This window comes from Zalophus californianus, chromosome 14 (assembly GCF_009762305.2).
Source record: "Zalophus californianus isolate mZalCal1 chromosome 14, mZalCal1.pri.v2, whole genome shotgun sequence".
In the NCBI taxonomy this organism is placed as follows: Eukaryota; Metazoa; Chordata; class Mammalia; order Carnivora; family Otariidae; genus Zalophus; species Zalophus californianus.
In genome coordinates this window covers 47118782-47132993 of record NC_045608.1, presented here as the reverse complement: position 1 = coordinate 47132993, position 14212 = coordinate 47118782, and the positions used below count along the sequence as shown (strand labels likewise).

Sequence of the window (14212 nt, the reverse complement as noted above, 5' to 3'; positions counted from 1 at the left end):
TAAATGAGGCCGACTCCTCAGAGACTTGGCCATTCTCAATTGCACTGGTTAAGGGAAAAAATCAAAACTGCAATTGTAGAATATTTTGGAGAATAACAACAATGGGAACACCCCAAATATATGCTACAGCTGACATTTCTTATTAAGGGGAAAAAGATGTTGGAACAATTAGCTAGCCTTCTGGGGGGAAAAAAGTAAATTTGGATCCTCACTGCATAATTCCTCATGCCAGATGAATTCCAGATGGGTTAAAAACTAAAATACAAAGAGGGAATTTGTACTCAGCCGCCATAGATTTATTTTCTCGTTTAGAGGTGGCCAAGGCCTTTCTTACCTTAAGCCAAAGGCAGAAACTAAAAAGATAATATTGGTATATTAGACTTCATTAAAATGTAAAGTTCTGAAGAGAATAAAATGGCCAAAAGAAATTAAATTCTGGAGGAGATATTGCTAAAATTTTTAAACAAAATAGTTAATGTCCTTAAAAATGTTAAAATGATCATATAAATCCATATGAAATATTGAAACCCAACCAGAAAAAAGTGCAAACTGCATGAACAAACCCTTCAGAAATGAACATTTCAAATGTCTAGAAAGTCTATAAAGGATGTTCAGCCTTCCTGGGAAAATGTGTGTACATAAGTACGTGTGTCTGTGCACAGGAAAATGTCTGAAAAGACATGTTAGCAAGGACTATCCCCGGGCAGTAGGATCTCTTCTCCCTCTTTCCAAATAGCCTTGATTGTTTTAAATTAGCATATGTTAATTGTACATGTTTTATGATGAAATTACTCAGCATCCTAAAAGTATACAAATAAAAACTGATGGTTTCTCTTTTTTTTTTAATAAAAATTCTTAAAATCTGTTTTTAATTACATGGTACAAGAATGCTACTGACAAGTGCCACAGACTGAATCTTCATGTTCCCCCAAAATTCATATGTTGAAACCCCATCCCCAATATGATGGTATGGGAAGGGGGGATTTGGAAGGTGATTAGGTCATGAGGATAGAGCCCACGGGACGGGATTAGTGCCCTGTTGAAAGGGAGCCCAGAGTGCTCCCTTGCCCATTCTGTCAGGGGAGGACACAGTAGGAAAACAGTGGGCTAAGGATCACCAAGCAGACCCTTACCTTGATCCTGAACTTCCCAGCCTCCAGACCCATTGGAAATAAATATTTGCTGTTTAGGCCACCCAGTCTATGGTATCTTGTTATGGCAGCCTGAACACTCCACAATACATGGAACAATGTTCACTTTGTATTAGAAGATAAGGAAATAGGCTACAAAATCATGATTTAAATTTTGTCTTATAAAGGAGATATACTACATAACAGCGATTTTCTCCAAGGATGGACGTGTGGGTCATGTGTGTTCTTCTTGTTTTCCAGTTATCTACAATAAACTATTTAGAAAAAAGTCAACAGTTTTTAAATAAGAAAACTTTATCTGCTGTAGATAGGGATTCCAGACTCTAAGGTCCTTATCATCATTGCAAAGTTTGGGCTTCCGGGTTTTCCTTGTCAGGAATGAAGCAAGGTTTTCAGAGATGTGGGGTATTAAGGGATCCAGTGTCAATTCTTAGGTAGAAATTTCTGCCTAGTCATTCCTGAGACTGCAGTTGGGAGTGAGCTGTTCATCCAGTGGCTAAGCCTTGAGCAGCAATTCAGGCTCAACAAATATTTATGGGGCACCTACCAGGACCAGGCATGAGGGGAGATAAAGCTGAATCAGACAGAAGCCCTCTTTCCATGGAGCCTGCAGATTCACAGAGAAGACCCTGAGCCTGTGGTGTGAAGTGTACGATAACAGGGATGCAGCCTCAGGAAGGAGAGGGTAGTGGGGGAAGGTCACCAAACATCCCAGCTCGCCCGGGACCTGGGGTGGGTTTCTGGAAGATGGGAATTTCAGTGCTTAAAAGAAAAAAAAGGGAAATCCTGGCCACACCAGGACAAGTTGGTCACTCTAGACAGAGGTCAGAGACAGCTTCAAAGCAGAGGTTCAGCCTAAGTAGAGTTCTGAGAAATAATTAGGCATATTTATAGAAGGGAGAGGACATACCCTCCAAGCTCCTCCCCTCCAGGGTCTTTGGCAAGAAGACAAAGGACTGGAGTGAAGAACAGAACTGGAGATGCAGCAGGTCATTTTCTGCTTTGGGGGTTACCAAATCCCTTCCAGAGCTGAGGAGTTAAGAGACTGTAGCCTGACGGAGGCCCCTAATCCTGCTAACGCCTCCCCACAAGGTGAAGATGGACCAGGTCCCATCGTGAGGGGGCCGACCTTTGGCCCTCATGCAGAGCGCAAGTGGCCAGGTTGCCATGCTGCACATTCCCGGGGGCACCATGCACGGAGAGCACAGCAGTCCCTGTTAGGAGGATGCCTGTCAGGCCCTGGAGGATAGTGAGGGCTGACTGCCCGGTCAGCCTGGGGGAATTTTCTGGAAGAGTCCCGTATGACACTACCATTCGATTCCCAGTTACCCATTCATCTTTGCCCAAAGAGGAGTCCTCTATTTGCAGGAAGAATCACAACAAAGCAAGTTCTTCCACTGTATGACCGCAGAGGAGACAAGGACAGAATGACAAGGCAACAAGAGAGCTGTGGGAGCATCACAGGGGGTCACTGGTTCAGGCTGCTGTCTGAGCAGACAACAAGCCACAGAAATGGGCTTCACAGGAGACCCAGGAGAGTAACCAGGTAGCCAGCTCTACAAAAAGGTGGGGGGTGCAGGGGAGAGAGAGAGCCAGTCACAGATCCCGGGGCTTCTGCTGGGCTCTCAGGACTCCGGGGAATCCCCCTGTTCACCGAACCATCACAAGCCCCACCATATGTGCTGTGAACTTTCATCCCGGACAACTTGAAGAGACCACGTGGTCTCGGACCATCACAGGCTGACCTTGGGGTTACCGAAAGAGGAATCTGAGTTCCCATTTTTTCTATTTCTGAAGAACAAGCAAAATTCAGTGATGATAAAAGCTCTCCTTCCCAAGTCATTTCTCCCCACAGCATACCTACCCTACCCCACACTTACCAGAATTAGGATGGGCACTGACATGCCCTTACCTATCTCTGGGACCCGTCCCCCTGAGAACAGGAAGGAGAACATGTCCCCTCGCCTCTGCGTGGGAAAGGTTTATTCCCTGTGACTGCAGGGAAGCAGCAGGTCAGAGTCGTGGCCCTACGGCTCCTCACTGGCCCTTCACACTTGGGCATCTGCCCCTGCATCTCCAAGGAGGAAGCAAGAAACTGGCCGGGACCTTTGCCCTCCTTCCCTGGTCCTCTTCCTTTGCTGGGATGTATTTCAAAAACTATAATATACTCTTCCTCAAGTCAAGCAAAGATTTGCTTAGACATTGTTGAAGACAACAGAAGCCCAGAACAGCTCGTACTGAGGCATACTTGGGGGCTTCTCTAAAATAAACAGGTGGCTCCCACTTGGTCTCCACTGGCTTCCTAAATCTCCACTGTCAGCAAGCCACTGAATGTGCTCTACCACCTCCCCACCTCCATGAAATACACTCTGGCCCGGGGCTTTGCAAGATGGGTTCTGTGGAATCCTAGTCCCCTGAAATGCCCCCCACCAAGAAGGGGTTCTGGGGCCACATAAATTTGGGCAAGCACAGCATGCAGCGCCCGCCTTCCAGAGGCTCTGGGATATCTCCTGTGGTCCTGAGATCTGGGGGCATTCCCTGTCTCCCATGGGAAGTAGGCAGCAAGAGTAAACTGTGACTGCTCTTTGGTATTTTCACATAAAGACAGCAAGGACCTCGGTATCCTTCCTGAAAATATAGTGGATCAGCCAGGGTCCATCAAGAAATAAAACCCAACTCAGATGGTTCAAGAGGTTTTAAAAACTGGCAGGGACTATTTGCGGAGCTGTAGGCGGAGGGAAGGGAAGGCTCAGCAGAGGGAAGGGGAGGAGTGTGTCCCTGGAGGTTAGTGGGGGCTGGAGCCCTGGGGCGGGGCTGCCCATGGGAGGTGGATTTCCGGAGGGACAGAAACACAACACAAAGAGCAGAGCAAGGAGCAGGCGACAAAATGCCCCAAATGGGAAGGGAAGCAAGAGGAGAAGGGGGTACAAGAGGAGGTATCTGTAGGGGTGAGCCTCCTGGGGCACAGAGCAAGATGGGGGCGGGGGTGGGGTGTGCTGGAACATGAAGCTTATAGATCAACAACAAGGGATCAAAACATGAGAAGTTTGTGTTTTCCCTGTGAAAATCCCTCATTGTTTAGAAGTTAGGTTTGCATTTTGAAATGTTTTACTAAGAATAAAGGAGAAGGGACCTGCCTCTAAGTGTCCTAAATGTGGTAAGAAGGTAGAGTTTTGCCGTTTGGGCCGCCATTTCCGTCCTGAGGAAAGCAGTAAGGATTAAGAGCACATTTCCCTTTTTAGAATAACTGCCCTTTTGAGCTGGCAGGGATTTGGCTTGAGGAAGGAGGCGCTTCCTCTGTCATCCTCCCCCAAGGACACAGTGACCTGAGCCACTCCTAGGCCCTGAACTCCTTGGAAACCTGAAGGCTTTCACCTGCAGGCAGAGAATAAGAAATACCTGGGTGGGATTTAGCATGATGTGGTGTGGGGAAATAAAAAGATAATCAAATCTCTTTTTATCAGTCTCTCTCTCTCTCTCTCTCTCTCTCTCTCTCTCTCTCTCTCTCTCGATGTCCTAAAATTTACATCTCATGGCAATAAAAAAGAATCAAAGGAGGGCCGACCCAGAAAGGAGAGCTCTTCCTAATTCTGGCAGATCATAAAACATCCCTTCTTGGAGATCTGTAATGTACATTGATAAAATCTCTTAAGTAGTCCTTCAGAAAGAAACCCATTTAACTCCGCTTAATCCAGGATTTCCGACACTCATGAGAAAATCGAACCTTCCCTTTTTTTTTTTTTTTAATCCAAGTACCTTTGGAAAGTACTGTGGTGTCCCGTAAGCCATGTTTCTAGGATCTATATGTTCAAGCATGGAGGCTAAGAAGGCTAAGCTTAACCATGTAGTCATTATCTCATACAGCAAAAGAGTAGAGTCAAAAACGCAGGAGGAAAAAGCCATCAGAGGTACAGCAAAGAGCGTGCCTTTCCAATCAAATGTAATAAAAGGGATGAGATTTGTCTTACAGCCTACTAAGAAGAAAGTCTGTAGTAACCTCCATTCATGGCGCCTTAGCATGAGTGGCTAAGAAGTAGCTTGCCTGATCCTAACAAGAAAGACCTCCAAAAGAAAAGAAATCTCAGGCATATCTAGGAGAAAGGGAGAGAAATGGCATTTCAGGCAGAAGCTGTGGTGCCCACTACTTCTCTCACGTGGCCCTAAGTAAGTGGCGTGTGAAGTACAGTAGGGCTATTCACCCACAAGAGCAAACGTGAACAGGGCTGCAGCTGGTGATGAGGAAGGACACCAGCTCACCTGAGGAAGTCGATGACCAGCGGAGCCTCCCAGTCCAGGATTAGCATTTTCAGTCTGATTCTAGGAGCAACTGGGAGCCATATAGATTTTGGAGACTCTTAGAAATGAAAATAATGTACAGCGCAATGCACAGGAGAGCTTGCAAGAGAAGAGATTTCAGAGAGCCAAGTAGAAGGTTGTACTCGTCCTTGTTGAAGAAGCCATGGACACCAAGACTGGGACATCAAGTTACACAGGTAGGGATGGATCTGAGAGGTAACAAAGTCCGAAACTTTATGTTTTCCAGGTAAAATTGTTACAAGAGGCTAAGGAGGCAGGGGAGTGGAAAATGAACAAAGTTTATGAGCCCTGTATGGAATTTGAGCTTTCAGACTATAAGCTACCCCAGCTCAAATTTCTTGGCAATTCTTCATCTCCATTGTAGTGATTCTGCTTCCCCGTACTCTGGGCAAGTCAGCTACCGTGCACTCTCCAACACCTTCTGTGCCATCAGCTCAGCTGCCAGAAGCAAAGGCAGCTGGGTGAGGAAAAGACAGCCAGAAATAATAGAGACCCAATGAAAATGGAAGGCTAGGATGCATTTTTTTGGTACTAAACTAAAATTAAAAGGAGGCCTGAAGATAATCTAATAAAATCCAAACTACAGATCAGTTGTATCCTATGATCTTGGGCCCAGAATCTCTCCAGGACCTCAGGACTGAGCTTAACCCAAATGCCTCCACCAAAGAGACAGAAAGCTCAGCTATCATTCTAAATGATCCTGAAATACATCGATGTCCAAATAGATGACGTCTAAATCATCATCTGCACATGCCTGAAGAACATCTTATTCCATGCCCATGTGTCTTATCTCACAAGCACATTCTGATAACACCTAAACCCAATATTACCATAAAAGCTAAGAAGCATTAAGTCAAGTTCAGCCTCAAAGCTCACGACTGAGAAGTACCTCTCCAGGTGCATCGTCTTTGTACCAACACATCATCACTATTTTCCCAACCCTCTTTCATCTACCACTTTGTTGGCGTGTGTGTAGCCGTCCTCCTAATAACCCAAACTCAAAAATTTGTGGTCATCTTTGACCTCCCTCCTTCTTCATTCAAGTTTTAGCTCTGTCTTCACATGTCACTGACAATGGTTCTCTCCTTTCCATTTTCACAAAACACATCCCATACAGTTTGCCCTCCAGCATCTCCACCATGTTCTATTGTTTCAGTGCCCCCAAATGACTTGTTTAAAGATTTTATTTATTTCTTTTGACAGAGAGAGAGAGAGAGAGACACAGCGAGAGAGGGAACACAAGCAGAGGGAGTGGGAGAGGGAGAAGCAGGCTTCCTGCTGAGCAGGGAGCCTGATGCAGGGCTCAATCCCAAGATCCTGGGATCATGACCTGAGCTGAAGGCAAGACGCTTAATGACTGAGCCACCCAGGTGCCCCCCCAAATGATTTTTACAATCCACTTCTTCTCCCCCAAGTCCACCATGCAGCCAGAGTAACTTCATAAGCAGAGTTAGGTCAAACTGCCTGGCTCCAGAATGTCCAAAGTCCCCTTTGTATGAGATATATTTGCATGGCACTGGGGGCTTCCATTTTACATGCCATCTGTCTCTCAACATATCATTGACGAGTACCCCCCTTTACTTACTTTGACTACACTCTTAACCCCCCAAATGCCTCCATTGTTTCCTATTTCCCTTGGTGTATTTACATGCCACGTAGCATTTTTAAAGATTTAAGAACTTGTAAGTAGAAAAGTATTATCTTCACCACCACTGATATCAAAGCCCTTCTCAAATGTCATATATTCTCTGATGCTTTTATTAAATCCCTTTTACTAAAAAGAATTTATCTCTTGACCTCTCATGGAAAGTTTCCAAGACAATCTGCGTTGTATTAGAGTTACTTATACTCAAATCTTCACTCCCCTATTCGAACATAAGCCCCCTGAAGGCAAAAGCAGTGCCTTAATCATCATCACACCCCTCCTATCTCCTAGCAGAGTGCCCTGCTCCATAAATGTTTACTGAGTGATTGGATAAATAAATAGACTTAGTTAGAACCCACACCCTCTCCGCAAACTGGAAATAGATGGAGAATATGGACTATCAATGGGAGGCACTGCTCCAGCTGCTGCCACAACACTGTTAATTACACAATACTTTTATGGAGCAATTCGGTGGTAATTCTTGCAGCTATTCCTCCTTAATAAGATCCATTGTGCACCATAAAATAGTAACTGGGATGCAGTTTGTATTCCACATACATCACATTTCTCTTTAGCAGGTTCTTCCATATCCATAATCTTATCATTATTACTATTACCCTCGGAAGACAGTTGACTTGCATTAATCAGGCTTGCTGCCATTCCCTTGCCAGATTTTCTGCAGTTTTATTGTGCTTTTGGACATTTTAATTAACTTGAAAAATTAATTTTAAAATCTTACCTTATTAATGCTCTGCCCCCCTGGAAATCCCTTCTTCTTGTTTATTATCACTGACCACTTGAAGATGAGGTCATTAGTGATTAAAGCTCCAGAGAACTTTCACACCGTCTTGCCGCAGACTCCATGCTATTTTTAAGTGGGATGAGAATAATAATACAAAAATTGAAGGTGGGGGGAGACTTCTGTTGCTTTGGGAGTTAAAAGACTTATTTCAATCATGCCATAACATTTATTCCTCAACTACCTGCTCTCTACTGAAGCTCGACAATGTTAGTTTATTAATGCCATCTACAGAGCTAAGGGTCTTTTTTTTTTTTTCTTTTACCCACGGGACAAGCTGAAATGAATAAGACACCAGGTTCTGTAACTCAAGAACACTGACACATAGCCAAATACTGGGACACATCAGATAAAACTAACTTCTTGATCCTTATTGCTTTTTCTGGACCTTAGGAAATATAAAGGGAGAGTCACCAAACGTGAGTTCTTCTTTCTCTGAACAAAAAAATGGCAACATCTCACAGCCAACTGCAAAAAGTTGGTGGTGGCTTCCTGGTCCATATTAATGGGGGTGTGAGGCTATATCAGGATCTTCCACAAGGAGTGTCCTTATCAGTAAGAGCTGCCTCCTGTATGCATAGGCTGAATGAGTGACGGACAGCCACATAGCTGCCTTTCCTATTATAAACATTCAGTACTCTTTTGATATAATTTACAATAGTGCTTTTCAACTTTTGATTATGAGGATCTAGTCTTAATTTCACAAATAGGATGGATTTTCATATAATCCCACAATGTCTGTTGGTACAGAAAATATCTGACAAAAAGCTAGTATGAATTCAGTAACTACTTTTTACATGAGTCTCTATTTTATTGATACTAACTACCTGCATACATTTAGAACATGTGGTCCATGCATGTACAGGATGTATTATTTATTGAATTTACAGACATCCCTTGGTGTGCACTGATGTATTTGCGCACTCTTTGTGTGAACTCTGTACCAGCCCACCCCGCTCCTCCTCCTTCGGCCAGAGCTGAGGGGCTCACAAACTGGAAACCCCTCATTTTAGTCACACAACTCAAGAAATGAATATGCAAGCCGAAACACTGACAGGGATGTTTACCTTGGAACAGTTTCTTTTTTTTTTTTTCTTTAGTAGCTTAAAACAAAAATCATTTTATTAGATCGAACATTTTCAAGAGAGGGCTTATTTTGCCCTGATTCCATTTAAAATGCCTGAAGTTTTCTATAACAACAGAAACGTGGAGAACTACTTTTTCCTGCCACCTCCAGTCTGAGCTTCATTAACTAGCTACCTAAGGTATCTGTTGACAGGAAGGAACAGGCACCCAACAAAGCTGGTTTATTACAAGAGTAATATGATGGGACACATTTGCGAAGAGCTCAGCCTACTTCCCTTCCTATCATTTACTAGCTGGTGTTCTGAAGTAACTCACCTCCCATGTAAAGTGGAGATAGTGCAAGTGCTTAGATCGTAAGGCTACTGAGACAATTAACTATATGTCTAGAGATTAGCCCAGTGTTAGGAACATGGTAAGTACTTAATAAAGATCAACCAGTATCAGCAGCAGCAATAGTAATGGGGGTGGTGGTGGACACATAGCTGGGCCCCATGAAAACGATATGAGTCAGAATCTCCAAGTCTCTCGCCAGGGGCTGCAGAATTTCTTGCTGATATGGTTGGTTCCCTTTGCTGCAGACCGTCTTCCCTTCGCCTCTTCTGTAATTCTGCCTGAACATGTCGAAAAGGAAATCCTACCACTAGAAGATCCGTGGGTTGGTTGATTTTGCTCCCTATTGATTGATTTTGCTCCCTATTGCCTCATACAATGCCAGGCACATATTAAGTCCTCTGTCAACCAATATCGGCAGCATGTATGGGCTCTCAAGGCACCCACTCTGAACACCACTCTACATGGTCTTATTAGTGCCAGTAACTCAGCACCATCTGAATGACTCAGTGTCTGTTTTCAACAATATATTCCAGGGAAAAGAATGTGATTGGCCTAACCATGGGTCAAGTACTAACTATAATCAAGACAGCAGGGGCCAGACAGGCAAGATCACATATGGCTGCCCATTCTAGAATAAATTCTCTAAGGAGGAATGGAAATGAATAGAGTGTTATGAGCATCTTTTGTTTATATAGTATAAAAATTCAGAAGAGAGATGATTTAGGGCTGGCAAGATGGATTAACCATGGCTTCATGGACTAAGTGGTATTTCAGGTGGGTTTTGAAGGATAGATAAAGTTTTGATAGGATTGTTTTCATATGTATAATGTTTACTAAATTTGGCTTAATATTTTACAGTGAGCAAAAGCACACTCTACCATTCTGACACAATTTTTGTTTAATTTCTATTATGTACAAAGCAGTATAGTAAATACTGTTAGATATGCAAAGACACATGAGCAGGTCCTGCCTTCAGGATCTTTCCATTGGTTGAGGGGAGACCTAGATGTATGAAGACAGGAGCTCTAGGAGTTAAAAAGGTGAAGAGAGCCTTTTAGGTTAGAACAAGAGTAGAGCTGGCTTCCTGGAGAAGGTGTGACTTGTGCTAACCACTGGCTAAGCACGATTAGGCAGAGAGAATGAAGGAGGAGTCCTCTTTCTTCGTGGTTTACAAAACAAACCCCCATTCCCAACCCCCTTGTCCCTTCCCACCTCCATCATAGAGCCTGGGACACATGCTCACTTTCCCAGCCTCACAGGACTTCCGGCCAATGAGACACAAGTGGAAGATGATGGTTGTACCTTTATTAAGATGATGCTCTGCTTAATCAAGGTACAACCATCACTGGAGCCCTTCTGATTTGAACAAGGATGTGATGCCTAAGACTGCAATAATGTTTCTCCAGCAGTGAGGCTCTTTGGAAGAGAGAAGTGAGCTCCCTCAAACGGACCCAGGCAAGCAAATTTGAGGAAACTCCTCCGTTAGGTCTTTCTTTTGCAAACTGGTCAAAAATATTTTATGGTCCTATGCTGCAGACTAAATGTCCTCCCAAAATTCTTAAGCTAAATCCTAACAGCCAATGTGATAGTATTTGGATGTGGGGCCTTTGGGAGGTAATTAAGCCATGAGGGTGGTGTCCTCATGAACGGGATTAGTGCCCTTATAAAAGAGACCCCAGAGAGCTTCCTCACCCCCTCCTGCCATGTGAAGTTACAGTGACAAGACAGCCATCTATGAACCAGGAAGCAGACCTGCACCTGAGGCTAGATCTGCCAGTGCCTTGACCTTGGACTTCCCAGTCTCCAGAACTGTAAGAAATAAATTTCTGTTGTTTATAAGCCATGCAGTCCATGGCATTTTTTTATAGCAGCCTGAATAGACTAAGCCATCCTAAATGTTTAATTGTTTCCATTCCAAATTTAGATCCAGGCTTTTCTCTGCTTTCCTAAATGAATGAATACAATCTATCAACTGCCACTTGGTATTTCTTTCATGATTTACTAGAAATAGATGATGTCCTCTCAAAGACTCTCCCTCACCACAGCAACATACCTTTTCTAACTAGGCCTGGTCTTAAGCATTCTTTGATAAGCCCTCTGCTCGTGACGCATTACCTTTTTTTCCAAGTATGATTTTTAAGGAAGAAATGAAAAGGCAGAAATACCTTATTAACTTTGAAGAGGGGAGAAAAGAATGACTAAATCTGGCTCAAAATATGGAAAATTGGCCATGCGTTCAGTGTTGGGTGACCTACCCATCACCATGATACACCGACTTCATCTTTCTCTCCAGACTCAATGAGCTGAGGAAGGTGAGAATTTTAATAGAAACTGAAAATAATCTCCACAGTGAGAAGCCCTGTGCTTTTTCAGGATCCTGACTGTCTCCATCATCAAATGTTAAGAGTGTAAGAGCTGCTATCATTGCATGGGATGAAAAAAAGGCAGAGCAGGGGAGAGCTTAGAAAATGAATGAAATTCATCAAGAAATTTTTTCAAAGACAAAGTCAAATCGGCAACTACTTTTGAGTACATAATCAGGACTGGGCCCTAGGGTCTGAGAGCCCCCATCATCCAGAGCAGACAGGAAGAGAGGAAAACCCAACACCTGGCTGTACACCCTCACCCTAGACTTTCACAGGTGACTGGCTGCCAAGGCCAATGGCAAGACCCAGGGGGGCCAGTGTGGAAGGCTTGTTTCAGGCCATGAGCTGGCCCTATCCACATGAGTATGCCAGTGGAACGTAACGGCTCTGGAGTCAGAGACCAGCTCTTCCACATTCCAGCTGTGTTACTCTGAGTCATGTTACTTAATTTCTGTGAGGTAATGGCACTTACCCATCTGTAACATGGGGCTGTTTGGATAAATTGCTGTCATGCATCTAAAATAATTAATGTGGCTTGTGACACATTATAAGAACTCAACAAATGTTGTCTCTTATTATGTTGCTATGGTTGTTGTTGTTATGACCAGTGGGTCCAGAGGTGTCTCTCATATCCAGATGGCACTTTGTAGATACTGAGGGAATGAATGAATGAACAAACAAGTGAGCAAACTAACGTAGGAATAAACAATAGGAGAATTGTCACAGGCAGTACACAGCTAACCGTGGGTTCAGTGAGTTCTGGGGTAAATAATTTTCTTTAAGCCTCATTTCTCTTTTTAAAAAAAAAGTGTGTTCATTTTTAAATCAATATTACACTATGCAGATTTTTCTAATATACTTCTGGAACAAAACTCCCTTTAATATCCAAAATATTACAAGCATAATGTTTGACAAATATAGGGTTACTTAGAAATGGGAAGCAGCCTTTATTAATCCTCAGTGTAGTAGAATTTGTTTAAAATTCTGTTATGATTTGTTGAGGGCTGAGAACTCAGCTTGTCACATTCACCCAGGGAGTGTGGCTCTTAAGGAATAAATTAGAAATTGGATATACATCTTCAAAGGGACTGTGTGTCTTTTTTAAATGTCTGTTGAGATCTACTCACCTAGAAGAGGAAAAAGAAGATCTGCAGAGCTTGACCATTGCATAGCAGGTCAAGAGTAGGAGCGGCTACTTTGAAGAGAGGCTATTTAGAACAGTCTGGTAAGCTCAAAGTGAGTAATTAACATCAGCAGCACTCTAAGCAGAAGTGAAGGTCAAGCTGGTGGTCAGACGGTCTGACCAAACCTCACCCATGCCTACTACCTATGGTTAAACTCCTCAGTATGGCCTCAGGGGCTTCTATCCTTGGACCAAATCTCCCCTTCCAGCCTTACTGCCCGTTCCCTCTTTCTGGGCATTCTGCGCCCTACTCACACAGGGATCCTTGCCATTTATTGAACATGCCACACATTTCGTCTTGGAAGATGGCTCTTGGCAGAAGTGGAGTCCAAGGCTATGGCTAGCTGGGCAGAATGTCTGGGCATTCTGCGCCCTACTCTCAAAAGTTGAGTCAAAATGACCAACAGCTGACAAAAATGACCTGGGACAACCGACAGGAGAAGTATAGATAGTTCAGTCTTGGCCCATCAAAGCAAAAATTAAGTTAGCAGCAAGAAAATAATTGCTCTTAGGTACTTTTCTAAACACATTACCCATGTACTATGCAGGTTATACATAGGAAATGAGATATATGTGCTGTTATCTAAGTTAAAAGTATCTTAAGTTTCAAAGAGGCACACTTGCAGTTTCAGCCTGGCATCATTTCTTGGAACCTAGATCTGCTTATTGGGCAAATTCTGTTTCCCAACTGAACCCACAGTAGGGGGTCAGCTTTAACTTTTTACTTGGACCAATTCAGAGTGTCTTTTCCAGTTGTCTAGCTAACCATAGCCTTGGACTTCACTTCTGCCAAGAGCCATCTTCCAAGACGAAATGCATGGCATGTTCAATAAATGGCAAGGATCCCTGTGTGAGTAGGGCACAGAATGCCCAGAAATAGGGAATGGGTGGTAAGGCTGAAAGGGGAGATTTGGTCCAAGGATAGAAGCCCGTGAGGCCATACTGAGGAGTTTTACCATAGGTGGTAGGCATGGGTGAAGTTTGGTCTTTGTAGTACCAGATGAGACTCCTTTCTAGAATTAGCTTTACAAATCTATTGTTTGTATACAAGACATTATTTAAAGGTTTCTTTAAAGATTTTATTTATTTATTTGACAGAGAGATAGAGAGCACAAATAGGCAGAGAGGTAGGTAGAAGGAGAGGGAGAAGCAGGCTCTCTGCTGAGCAGGCAGCCTGATGAGAGACTTGATCCCAGGACCCTGGGATCATGACCTGAGCCGAAGGCAGCCACTTAACCGACTGAGCCACCCAGACGCCCCTTAAAGTTTTTTTTTTTATTGCAATACCTAATGTCAGAAATAGTCAAATCTCATTTTTACCTTTTTTTAATT

At 43.5% G+C, this 14212-nt stretch overlaps 1 long non-coding RNA gene across 2 annotated transcripts in view; it reads right to left on the bottom strand.

Annotated features, from left to right (window-relative positions):
* LOC113912273 overlaps positions 1-14212 on the bottom strand; it is a 134228-nt gene that overhangs the window by 32680 nt on the left and 87336 nt on the right. For both annotated transcript variants that reach the window (XR_003516776.1, XR_003516777.1), the window contains exon 5: positions 7853-7978. This is a non-coding gene — a long non-coding RNA (uncharacterized LOC113912273). The remainder of the gene's footprint in view (positions 1-7852; positions 7979-14212) is intronic.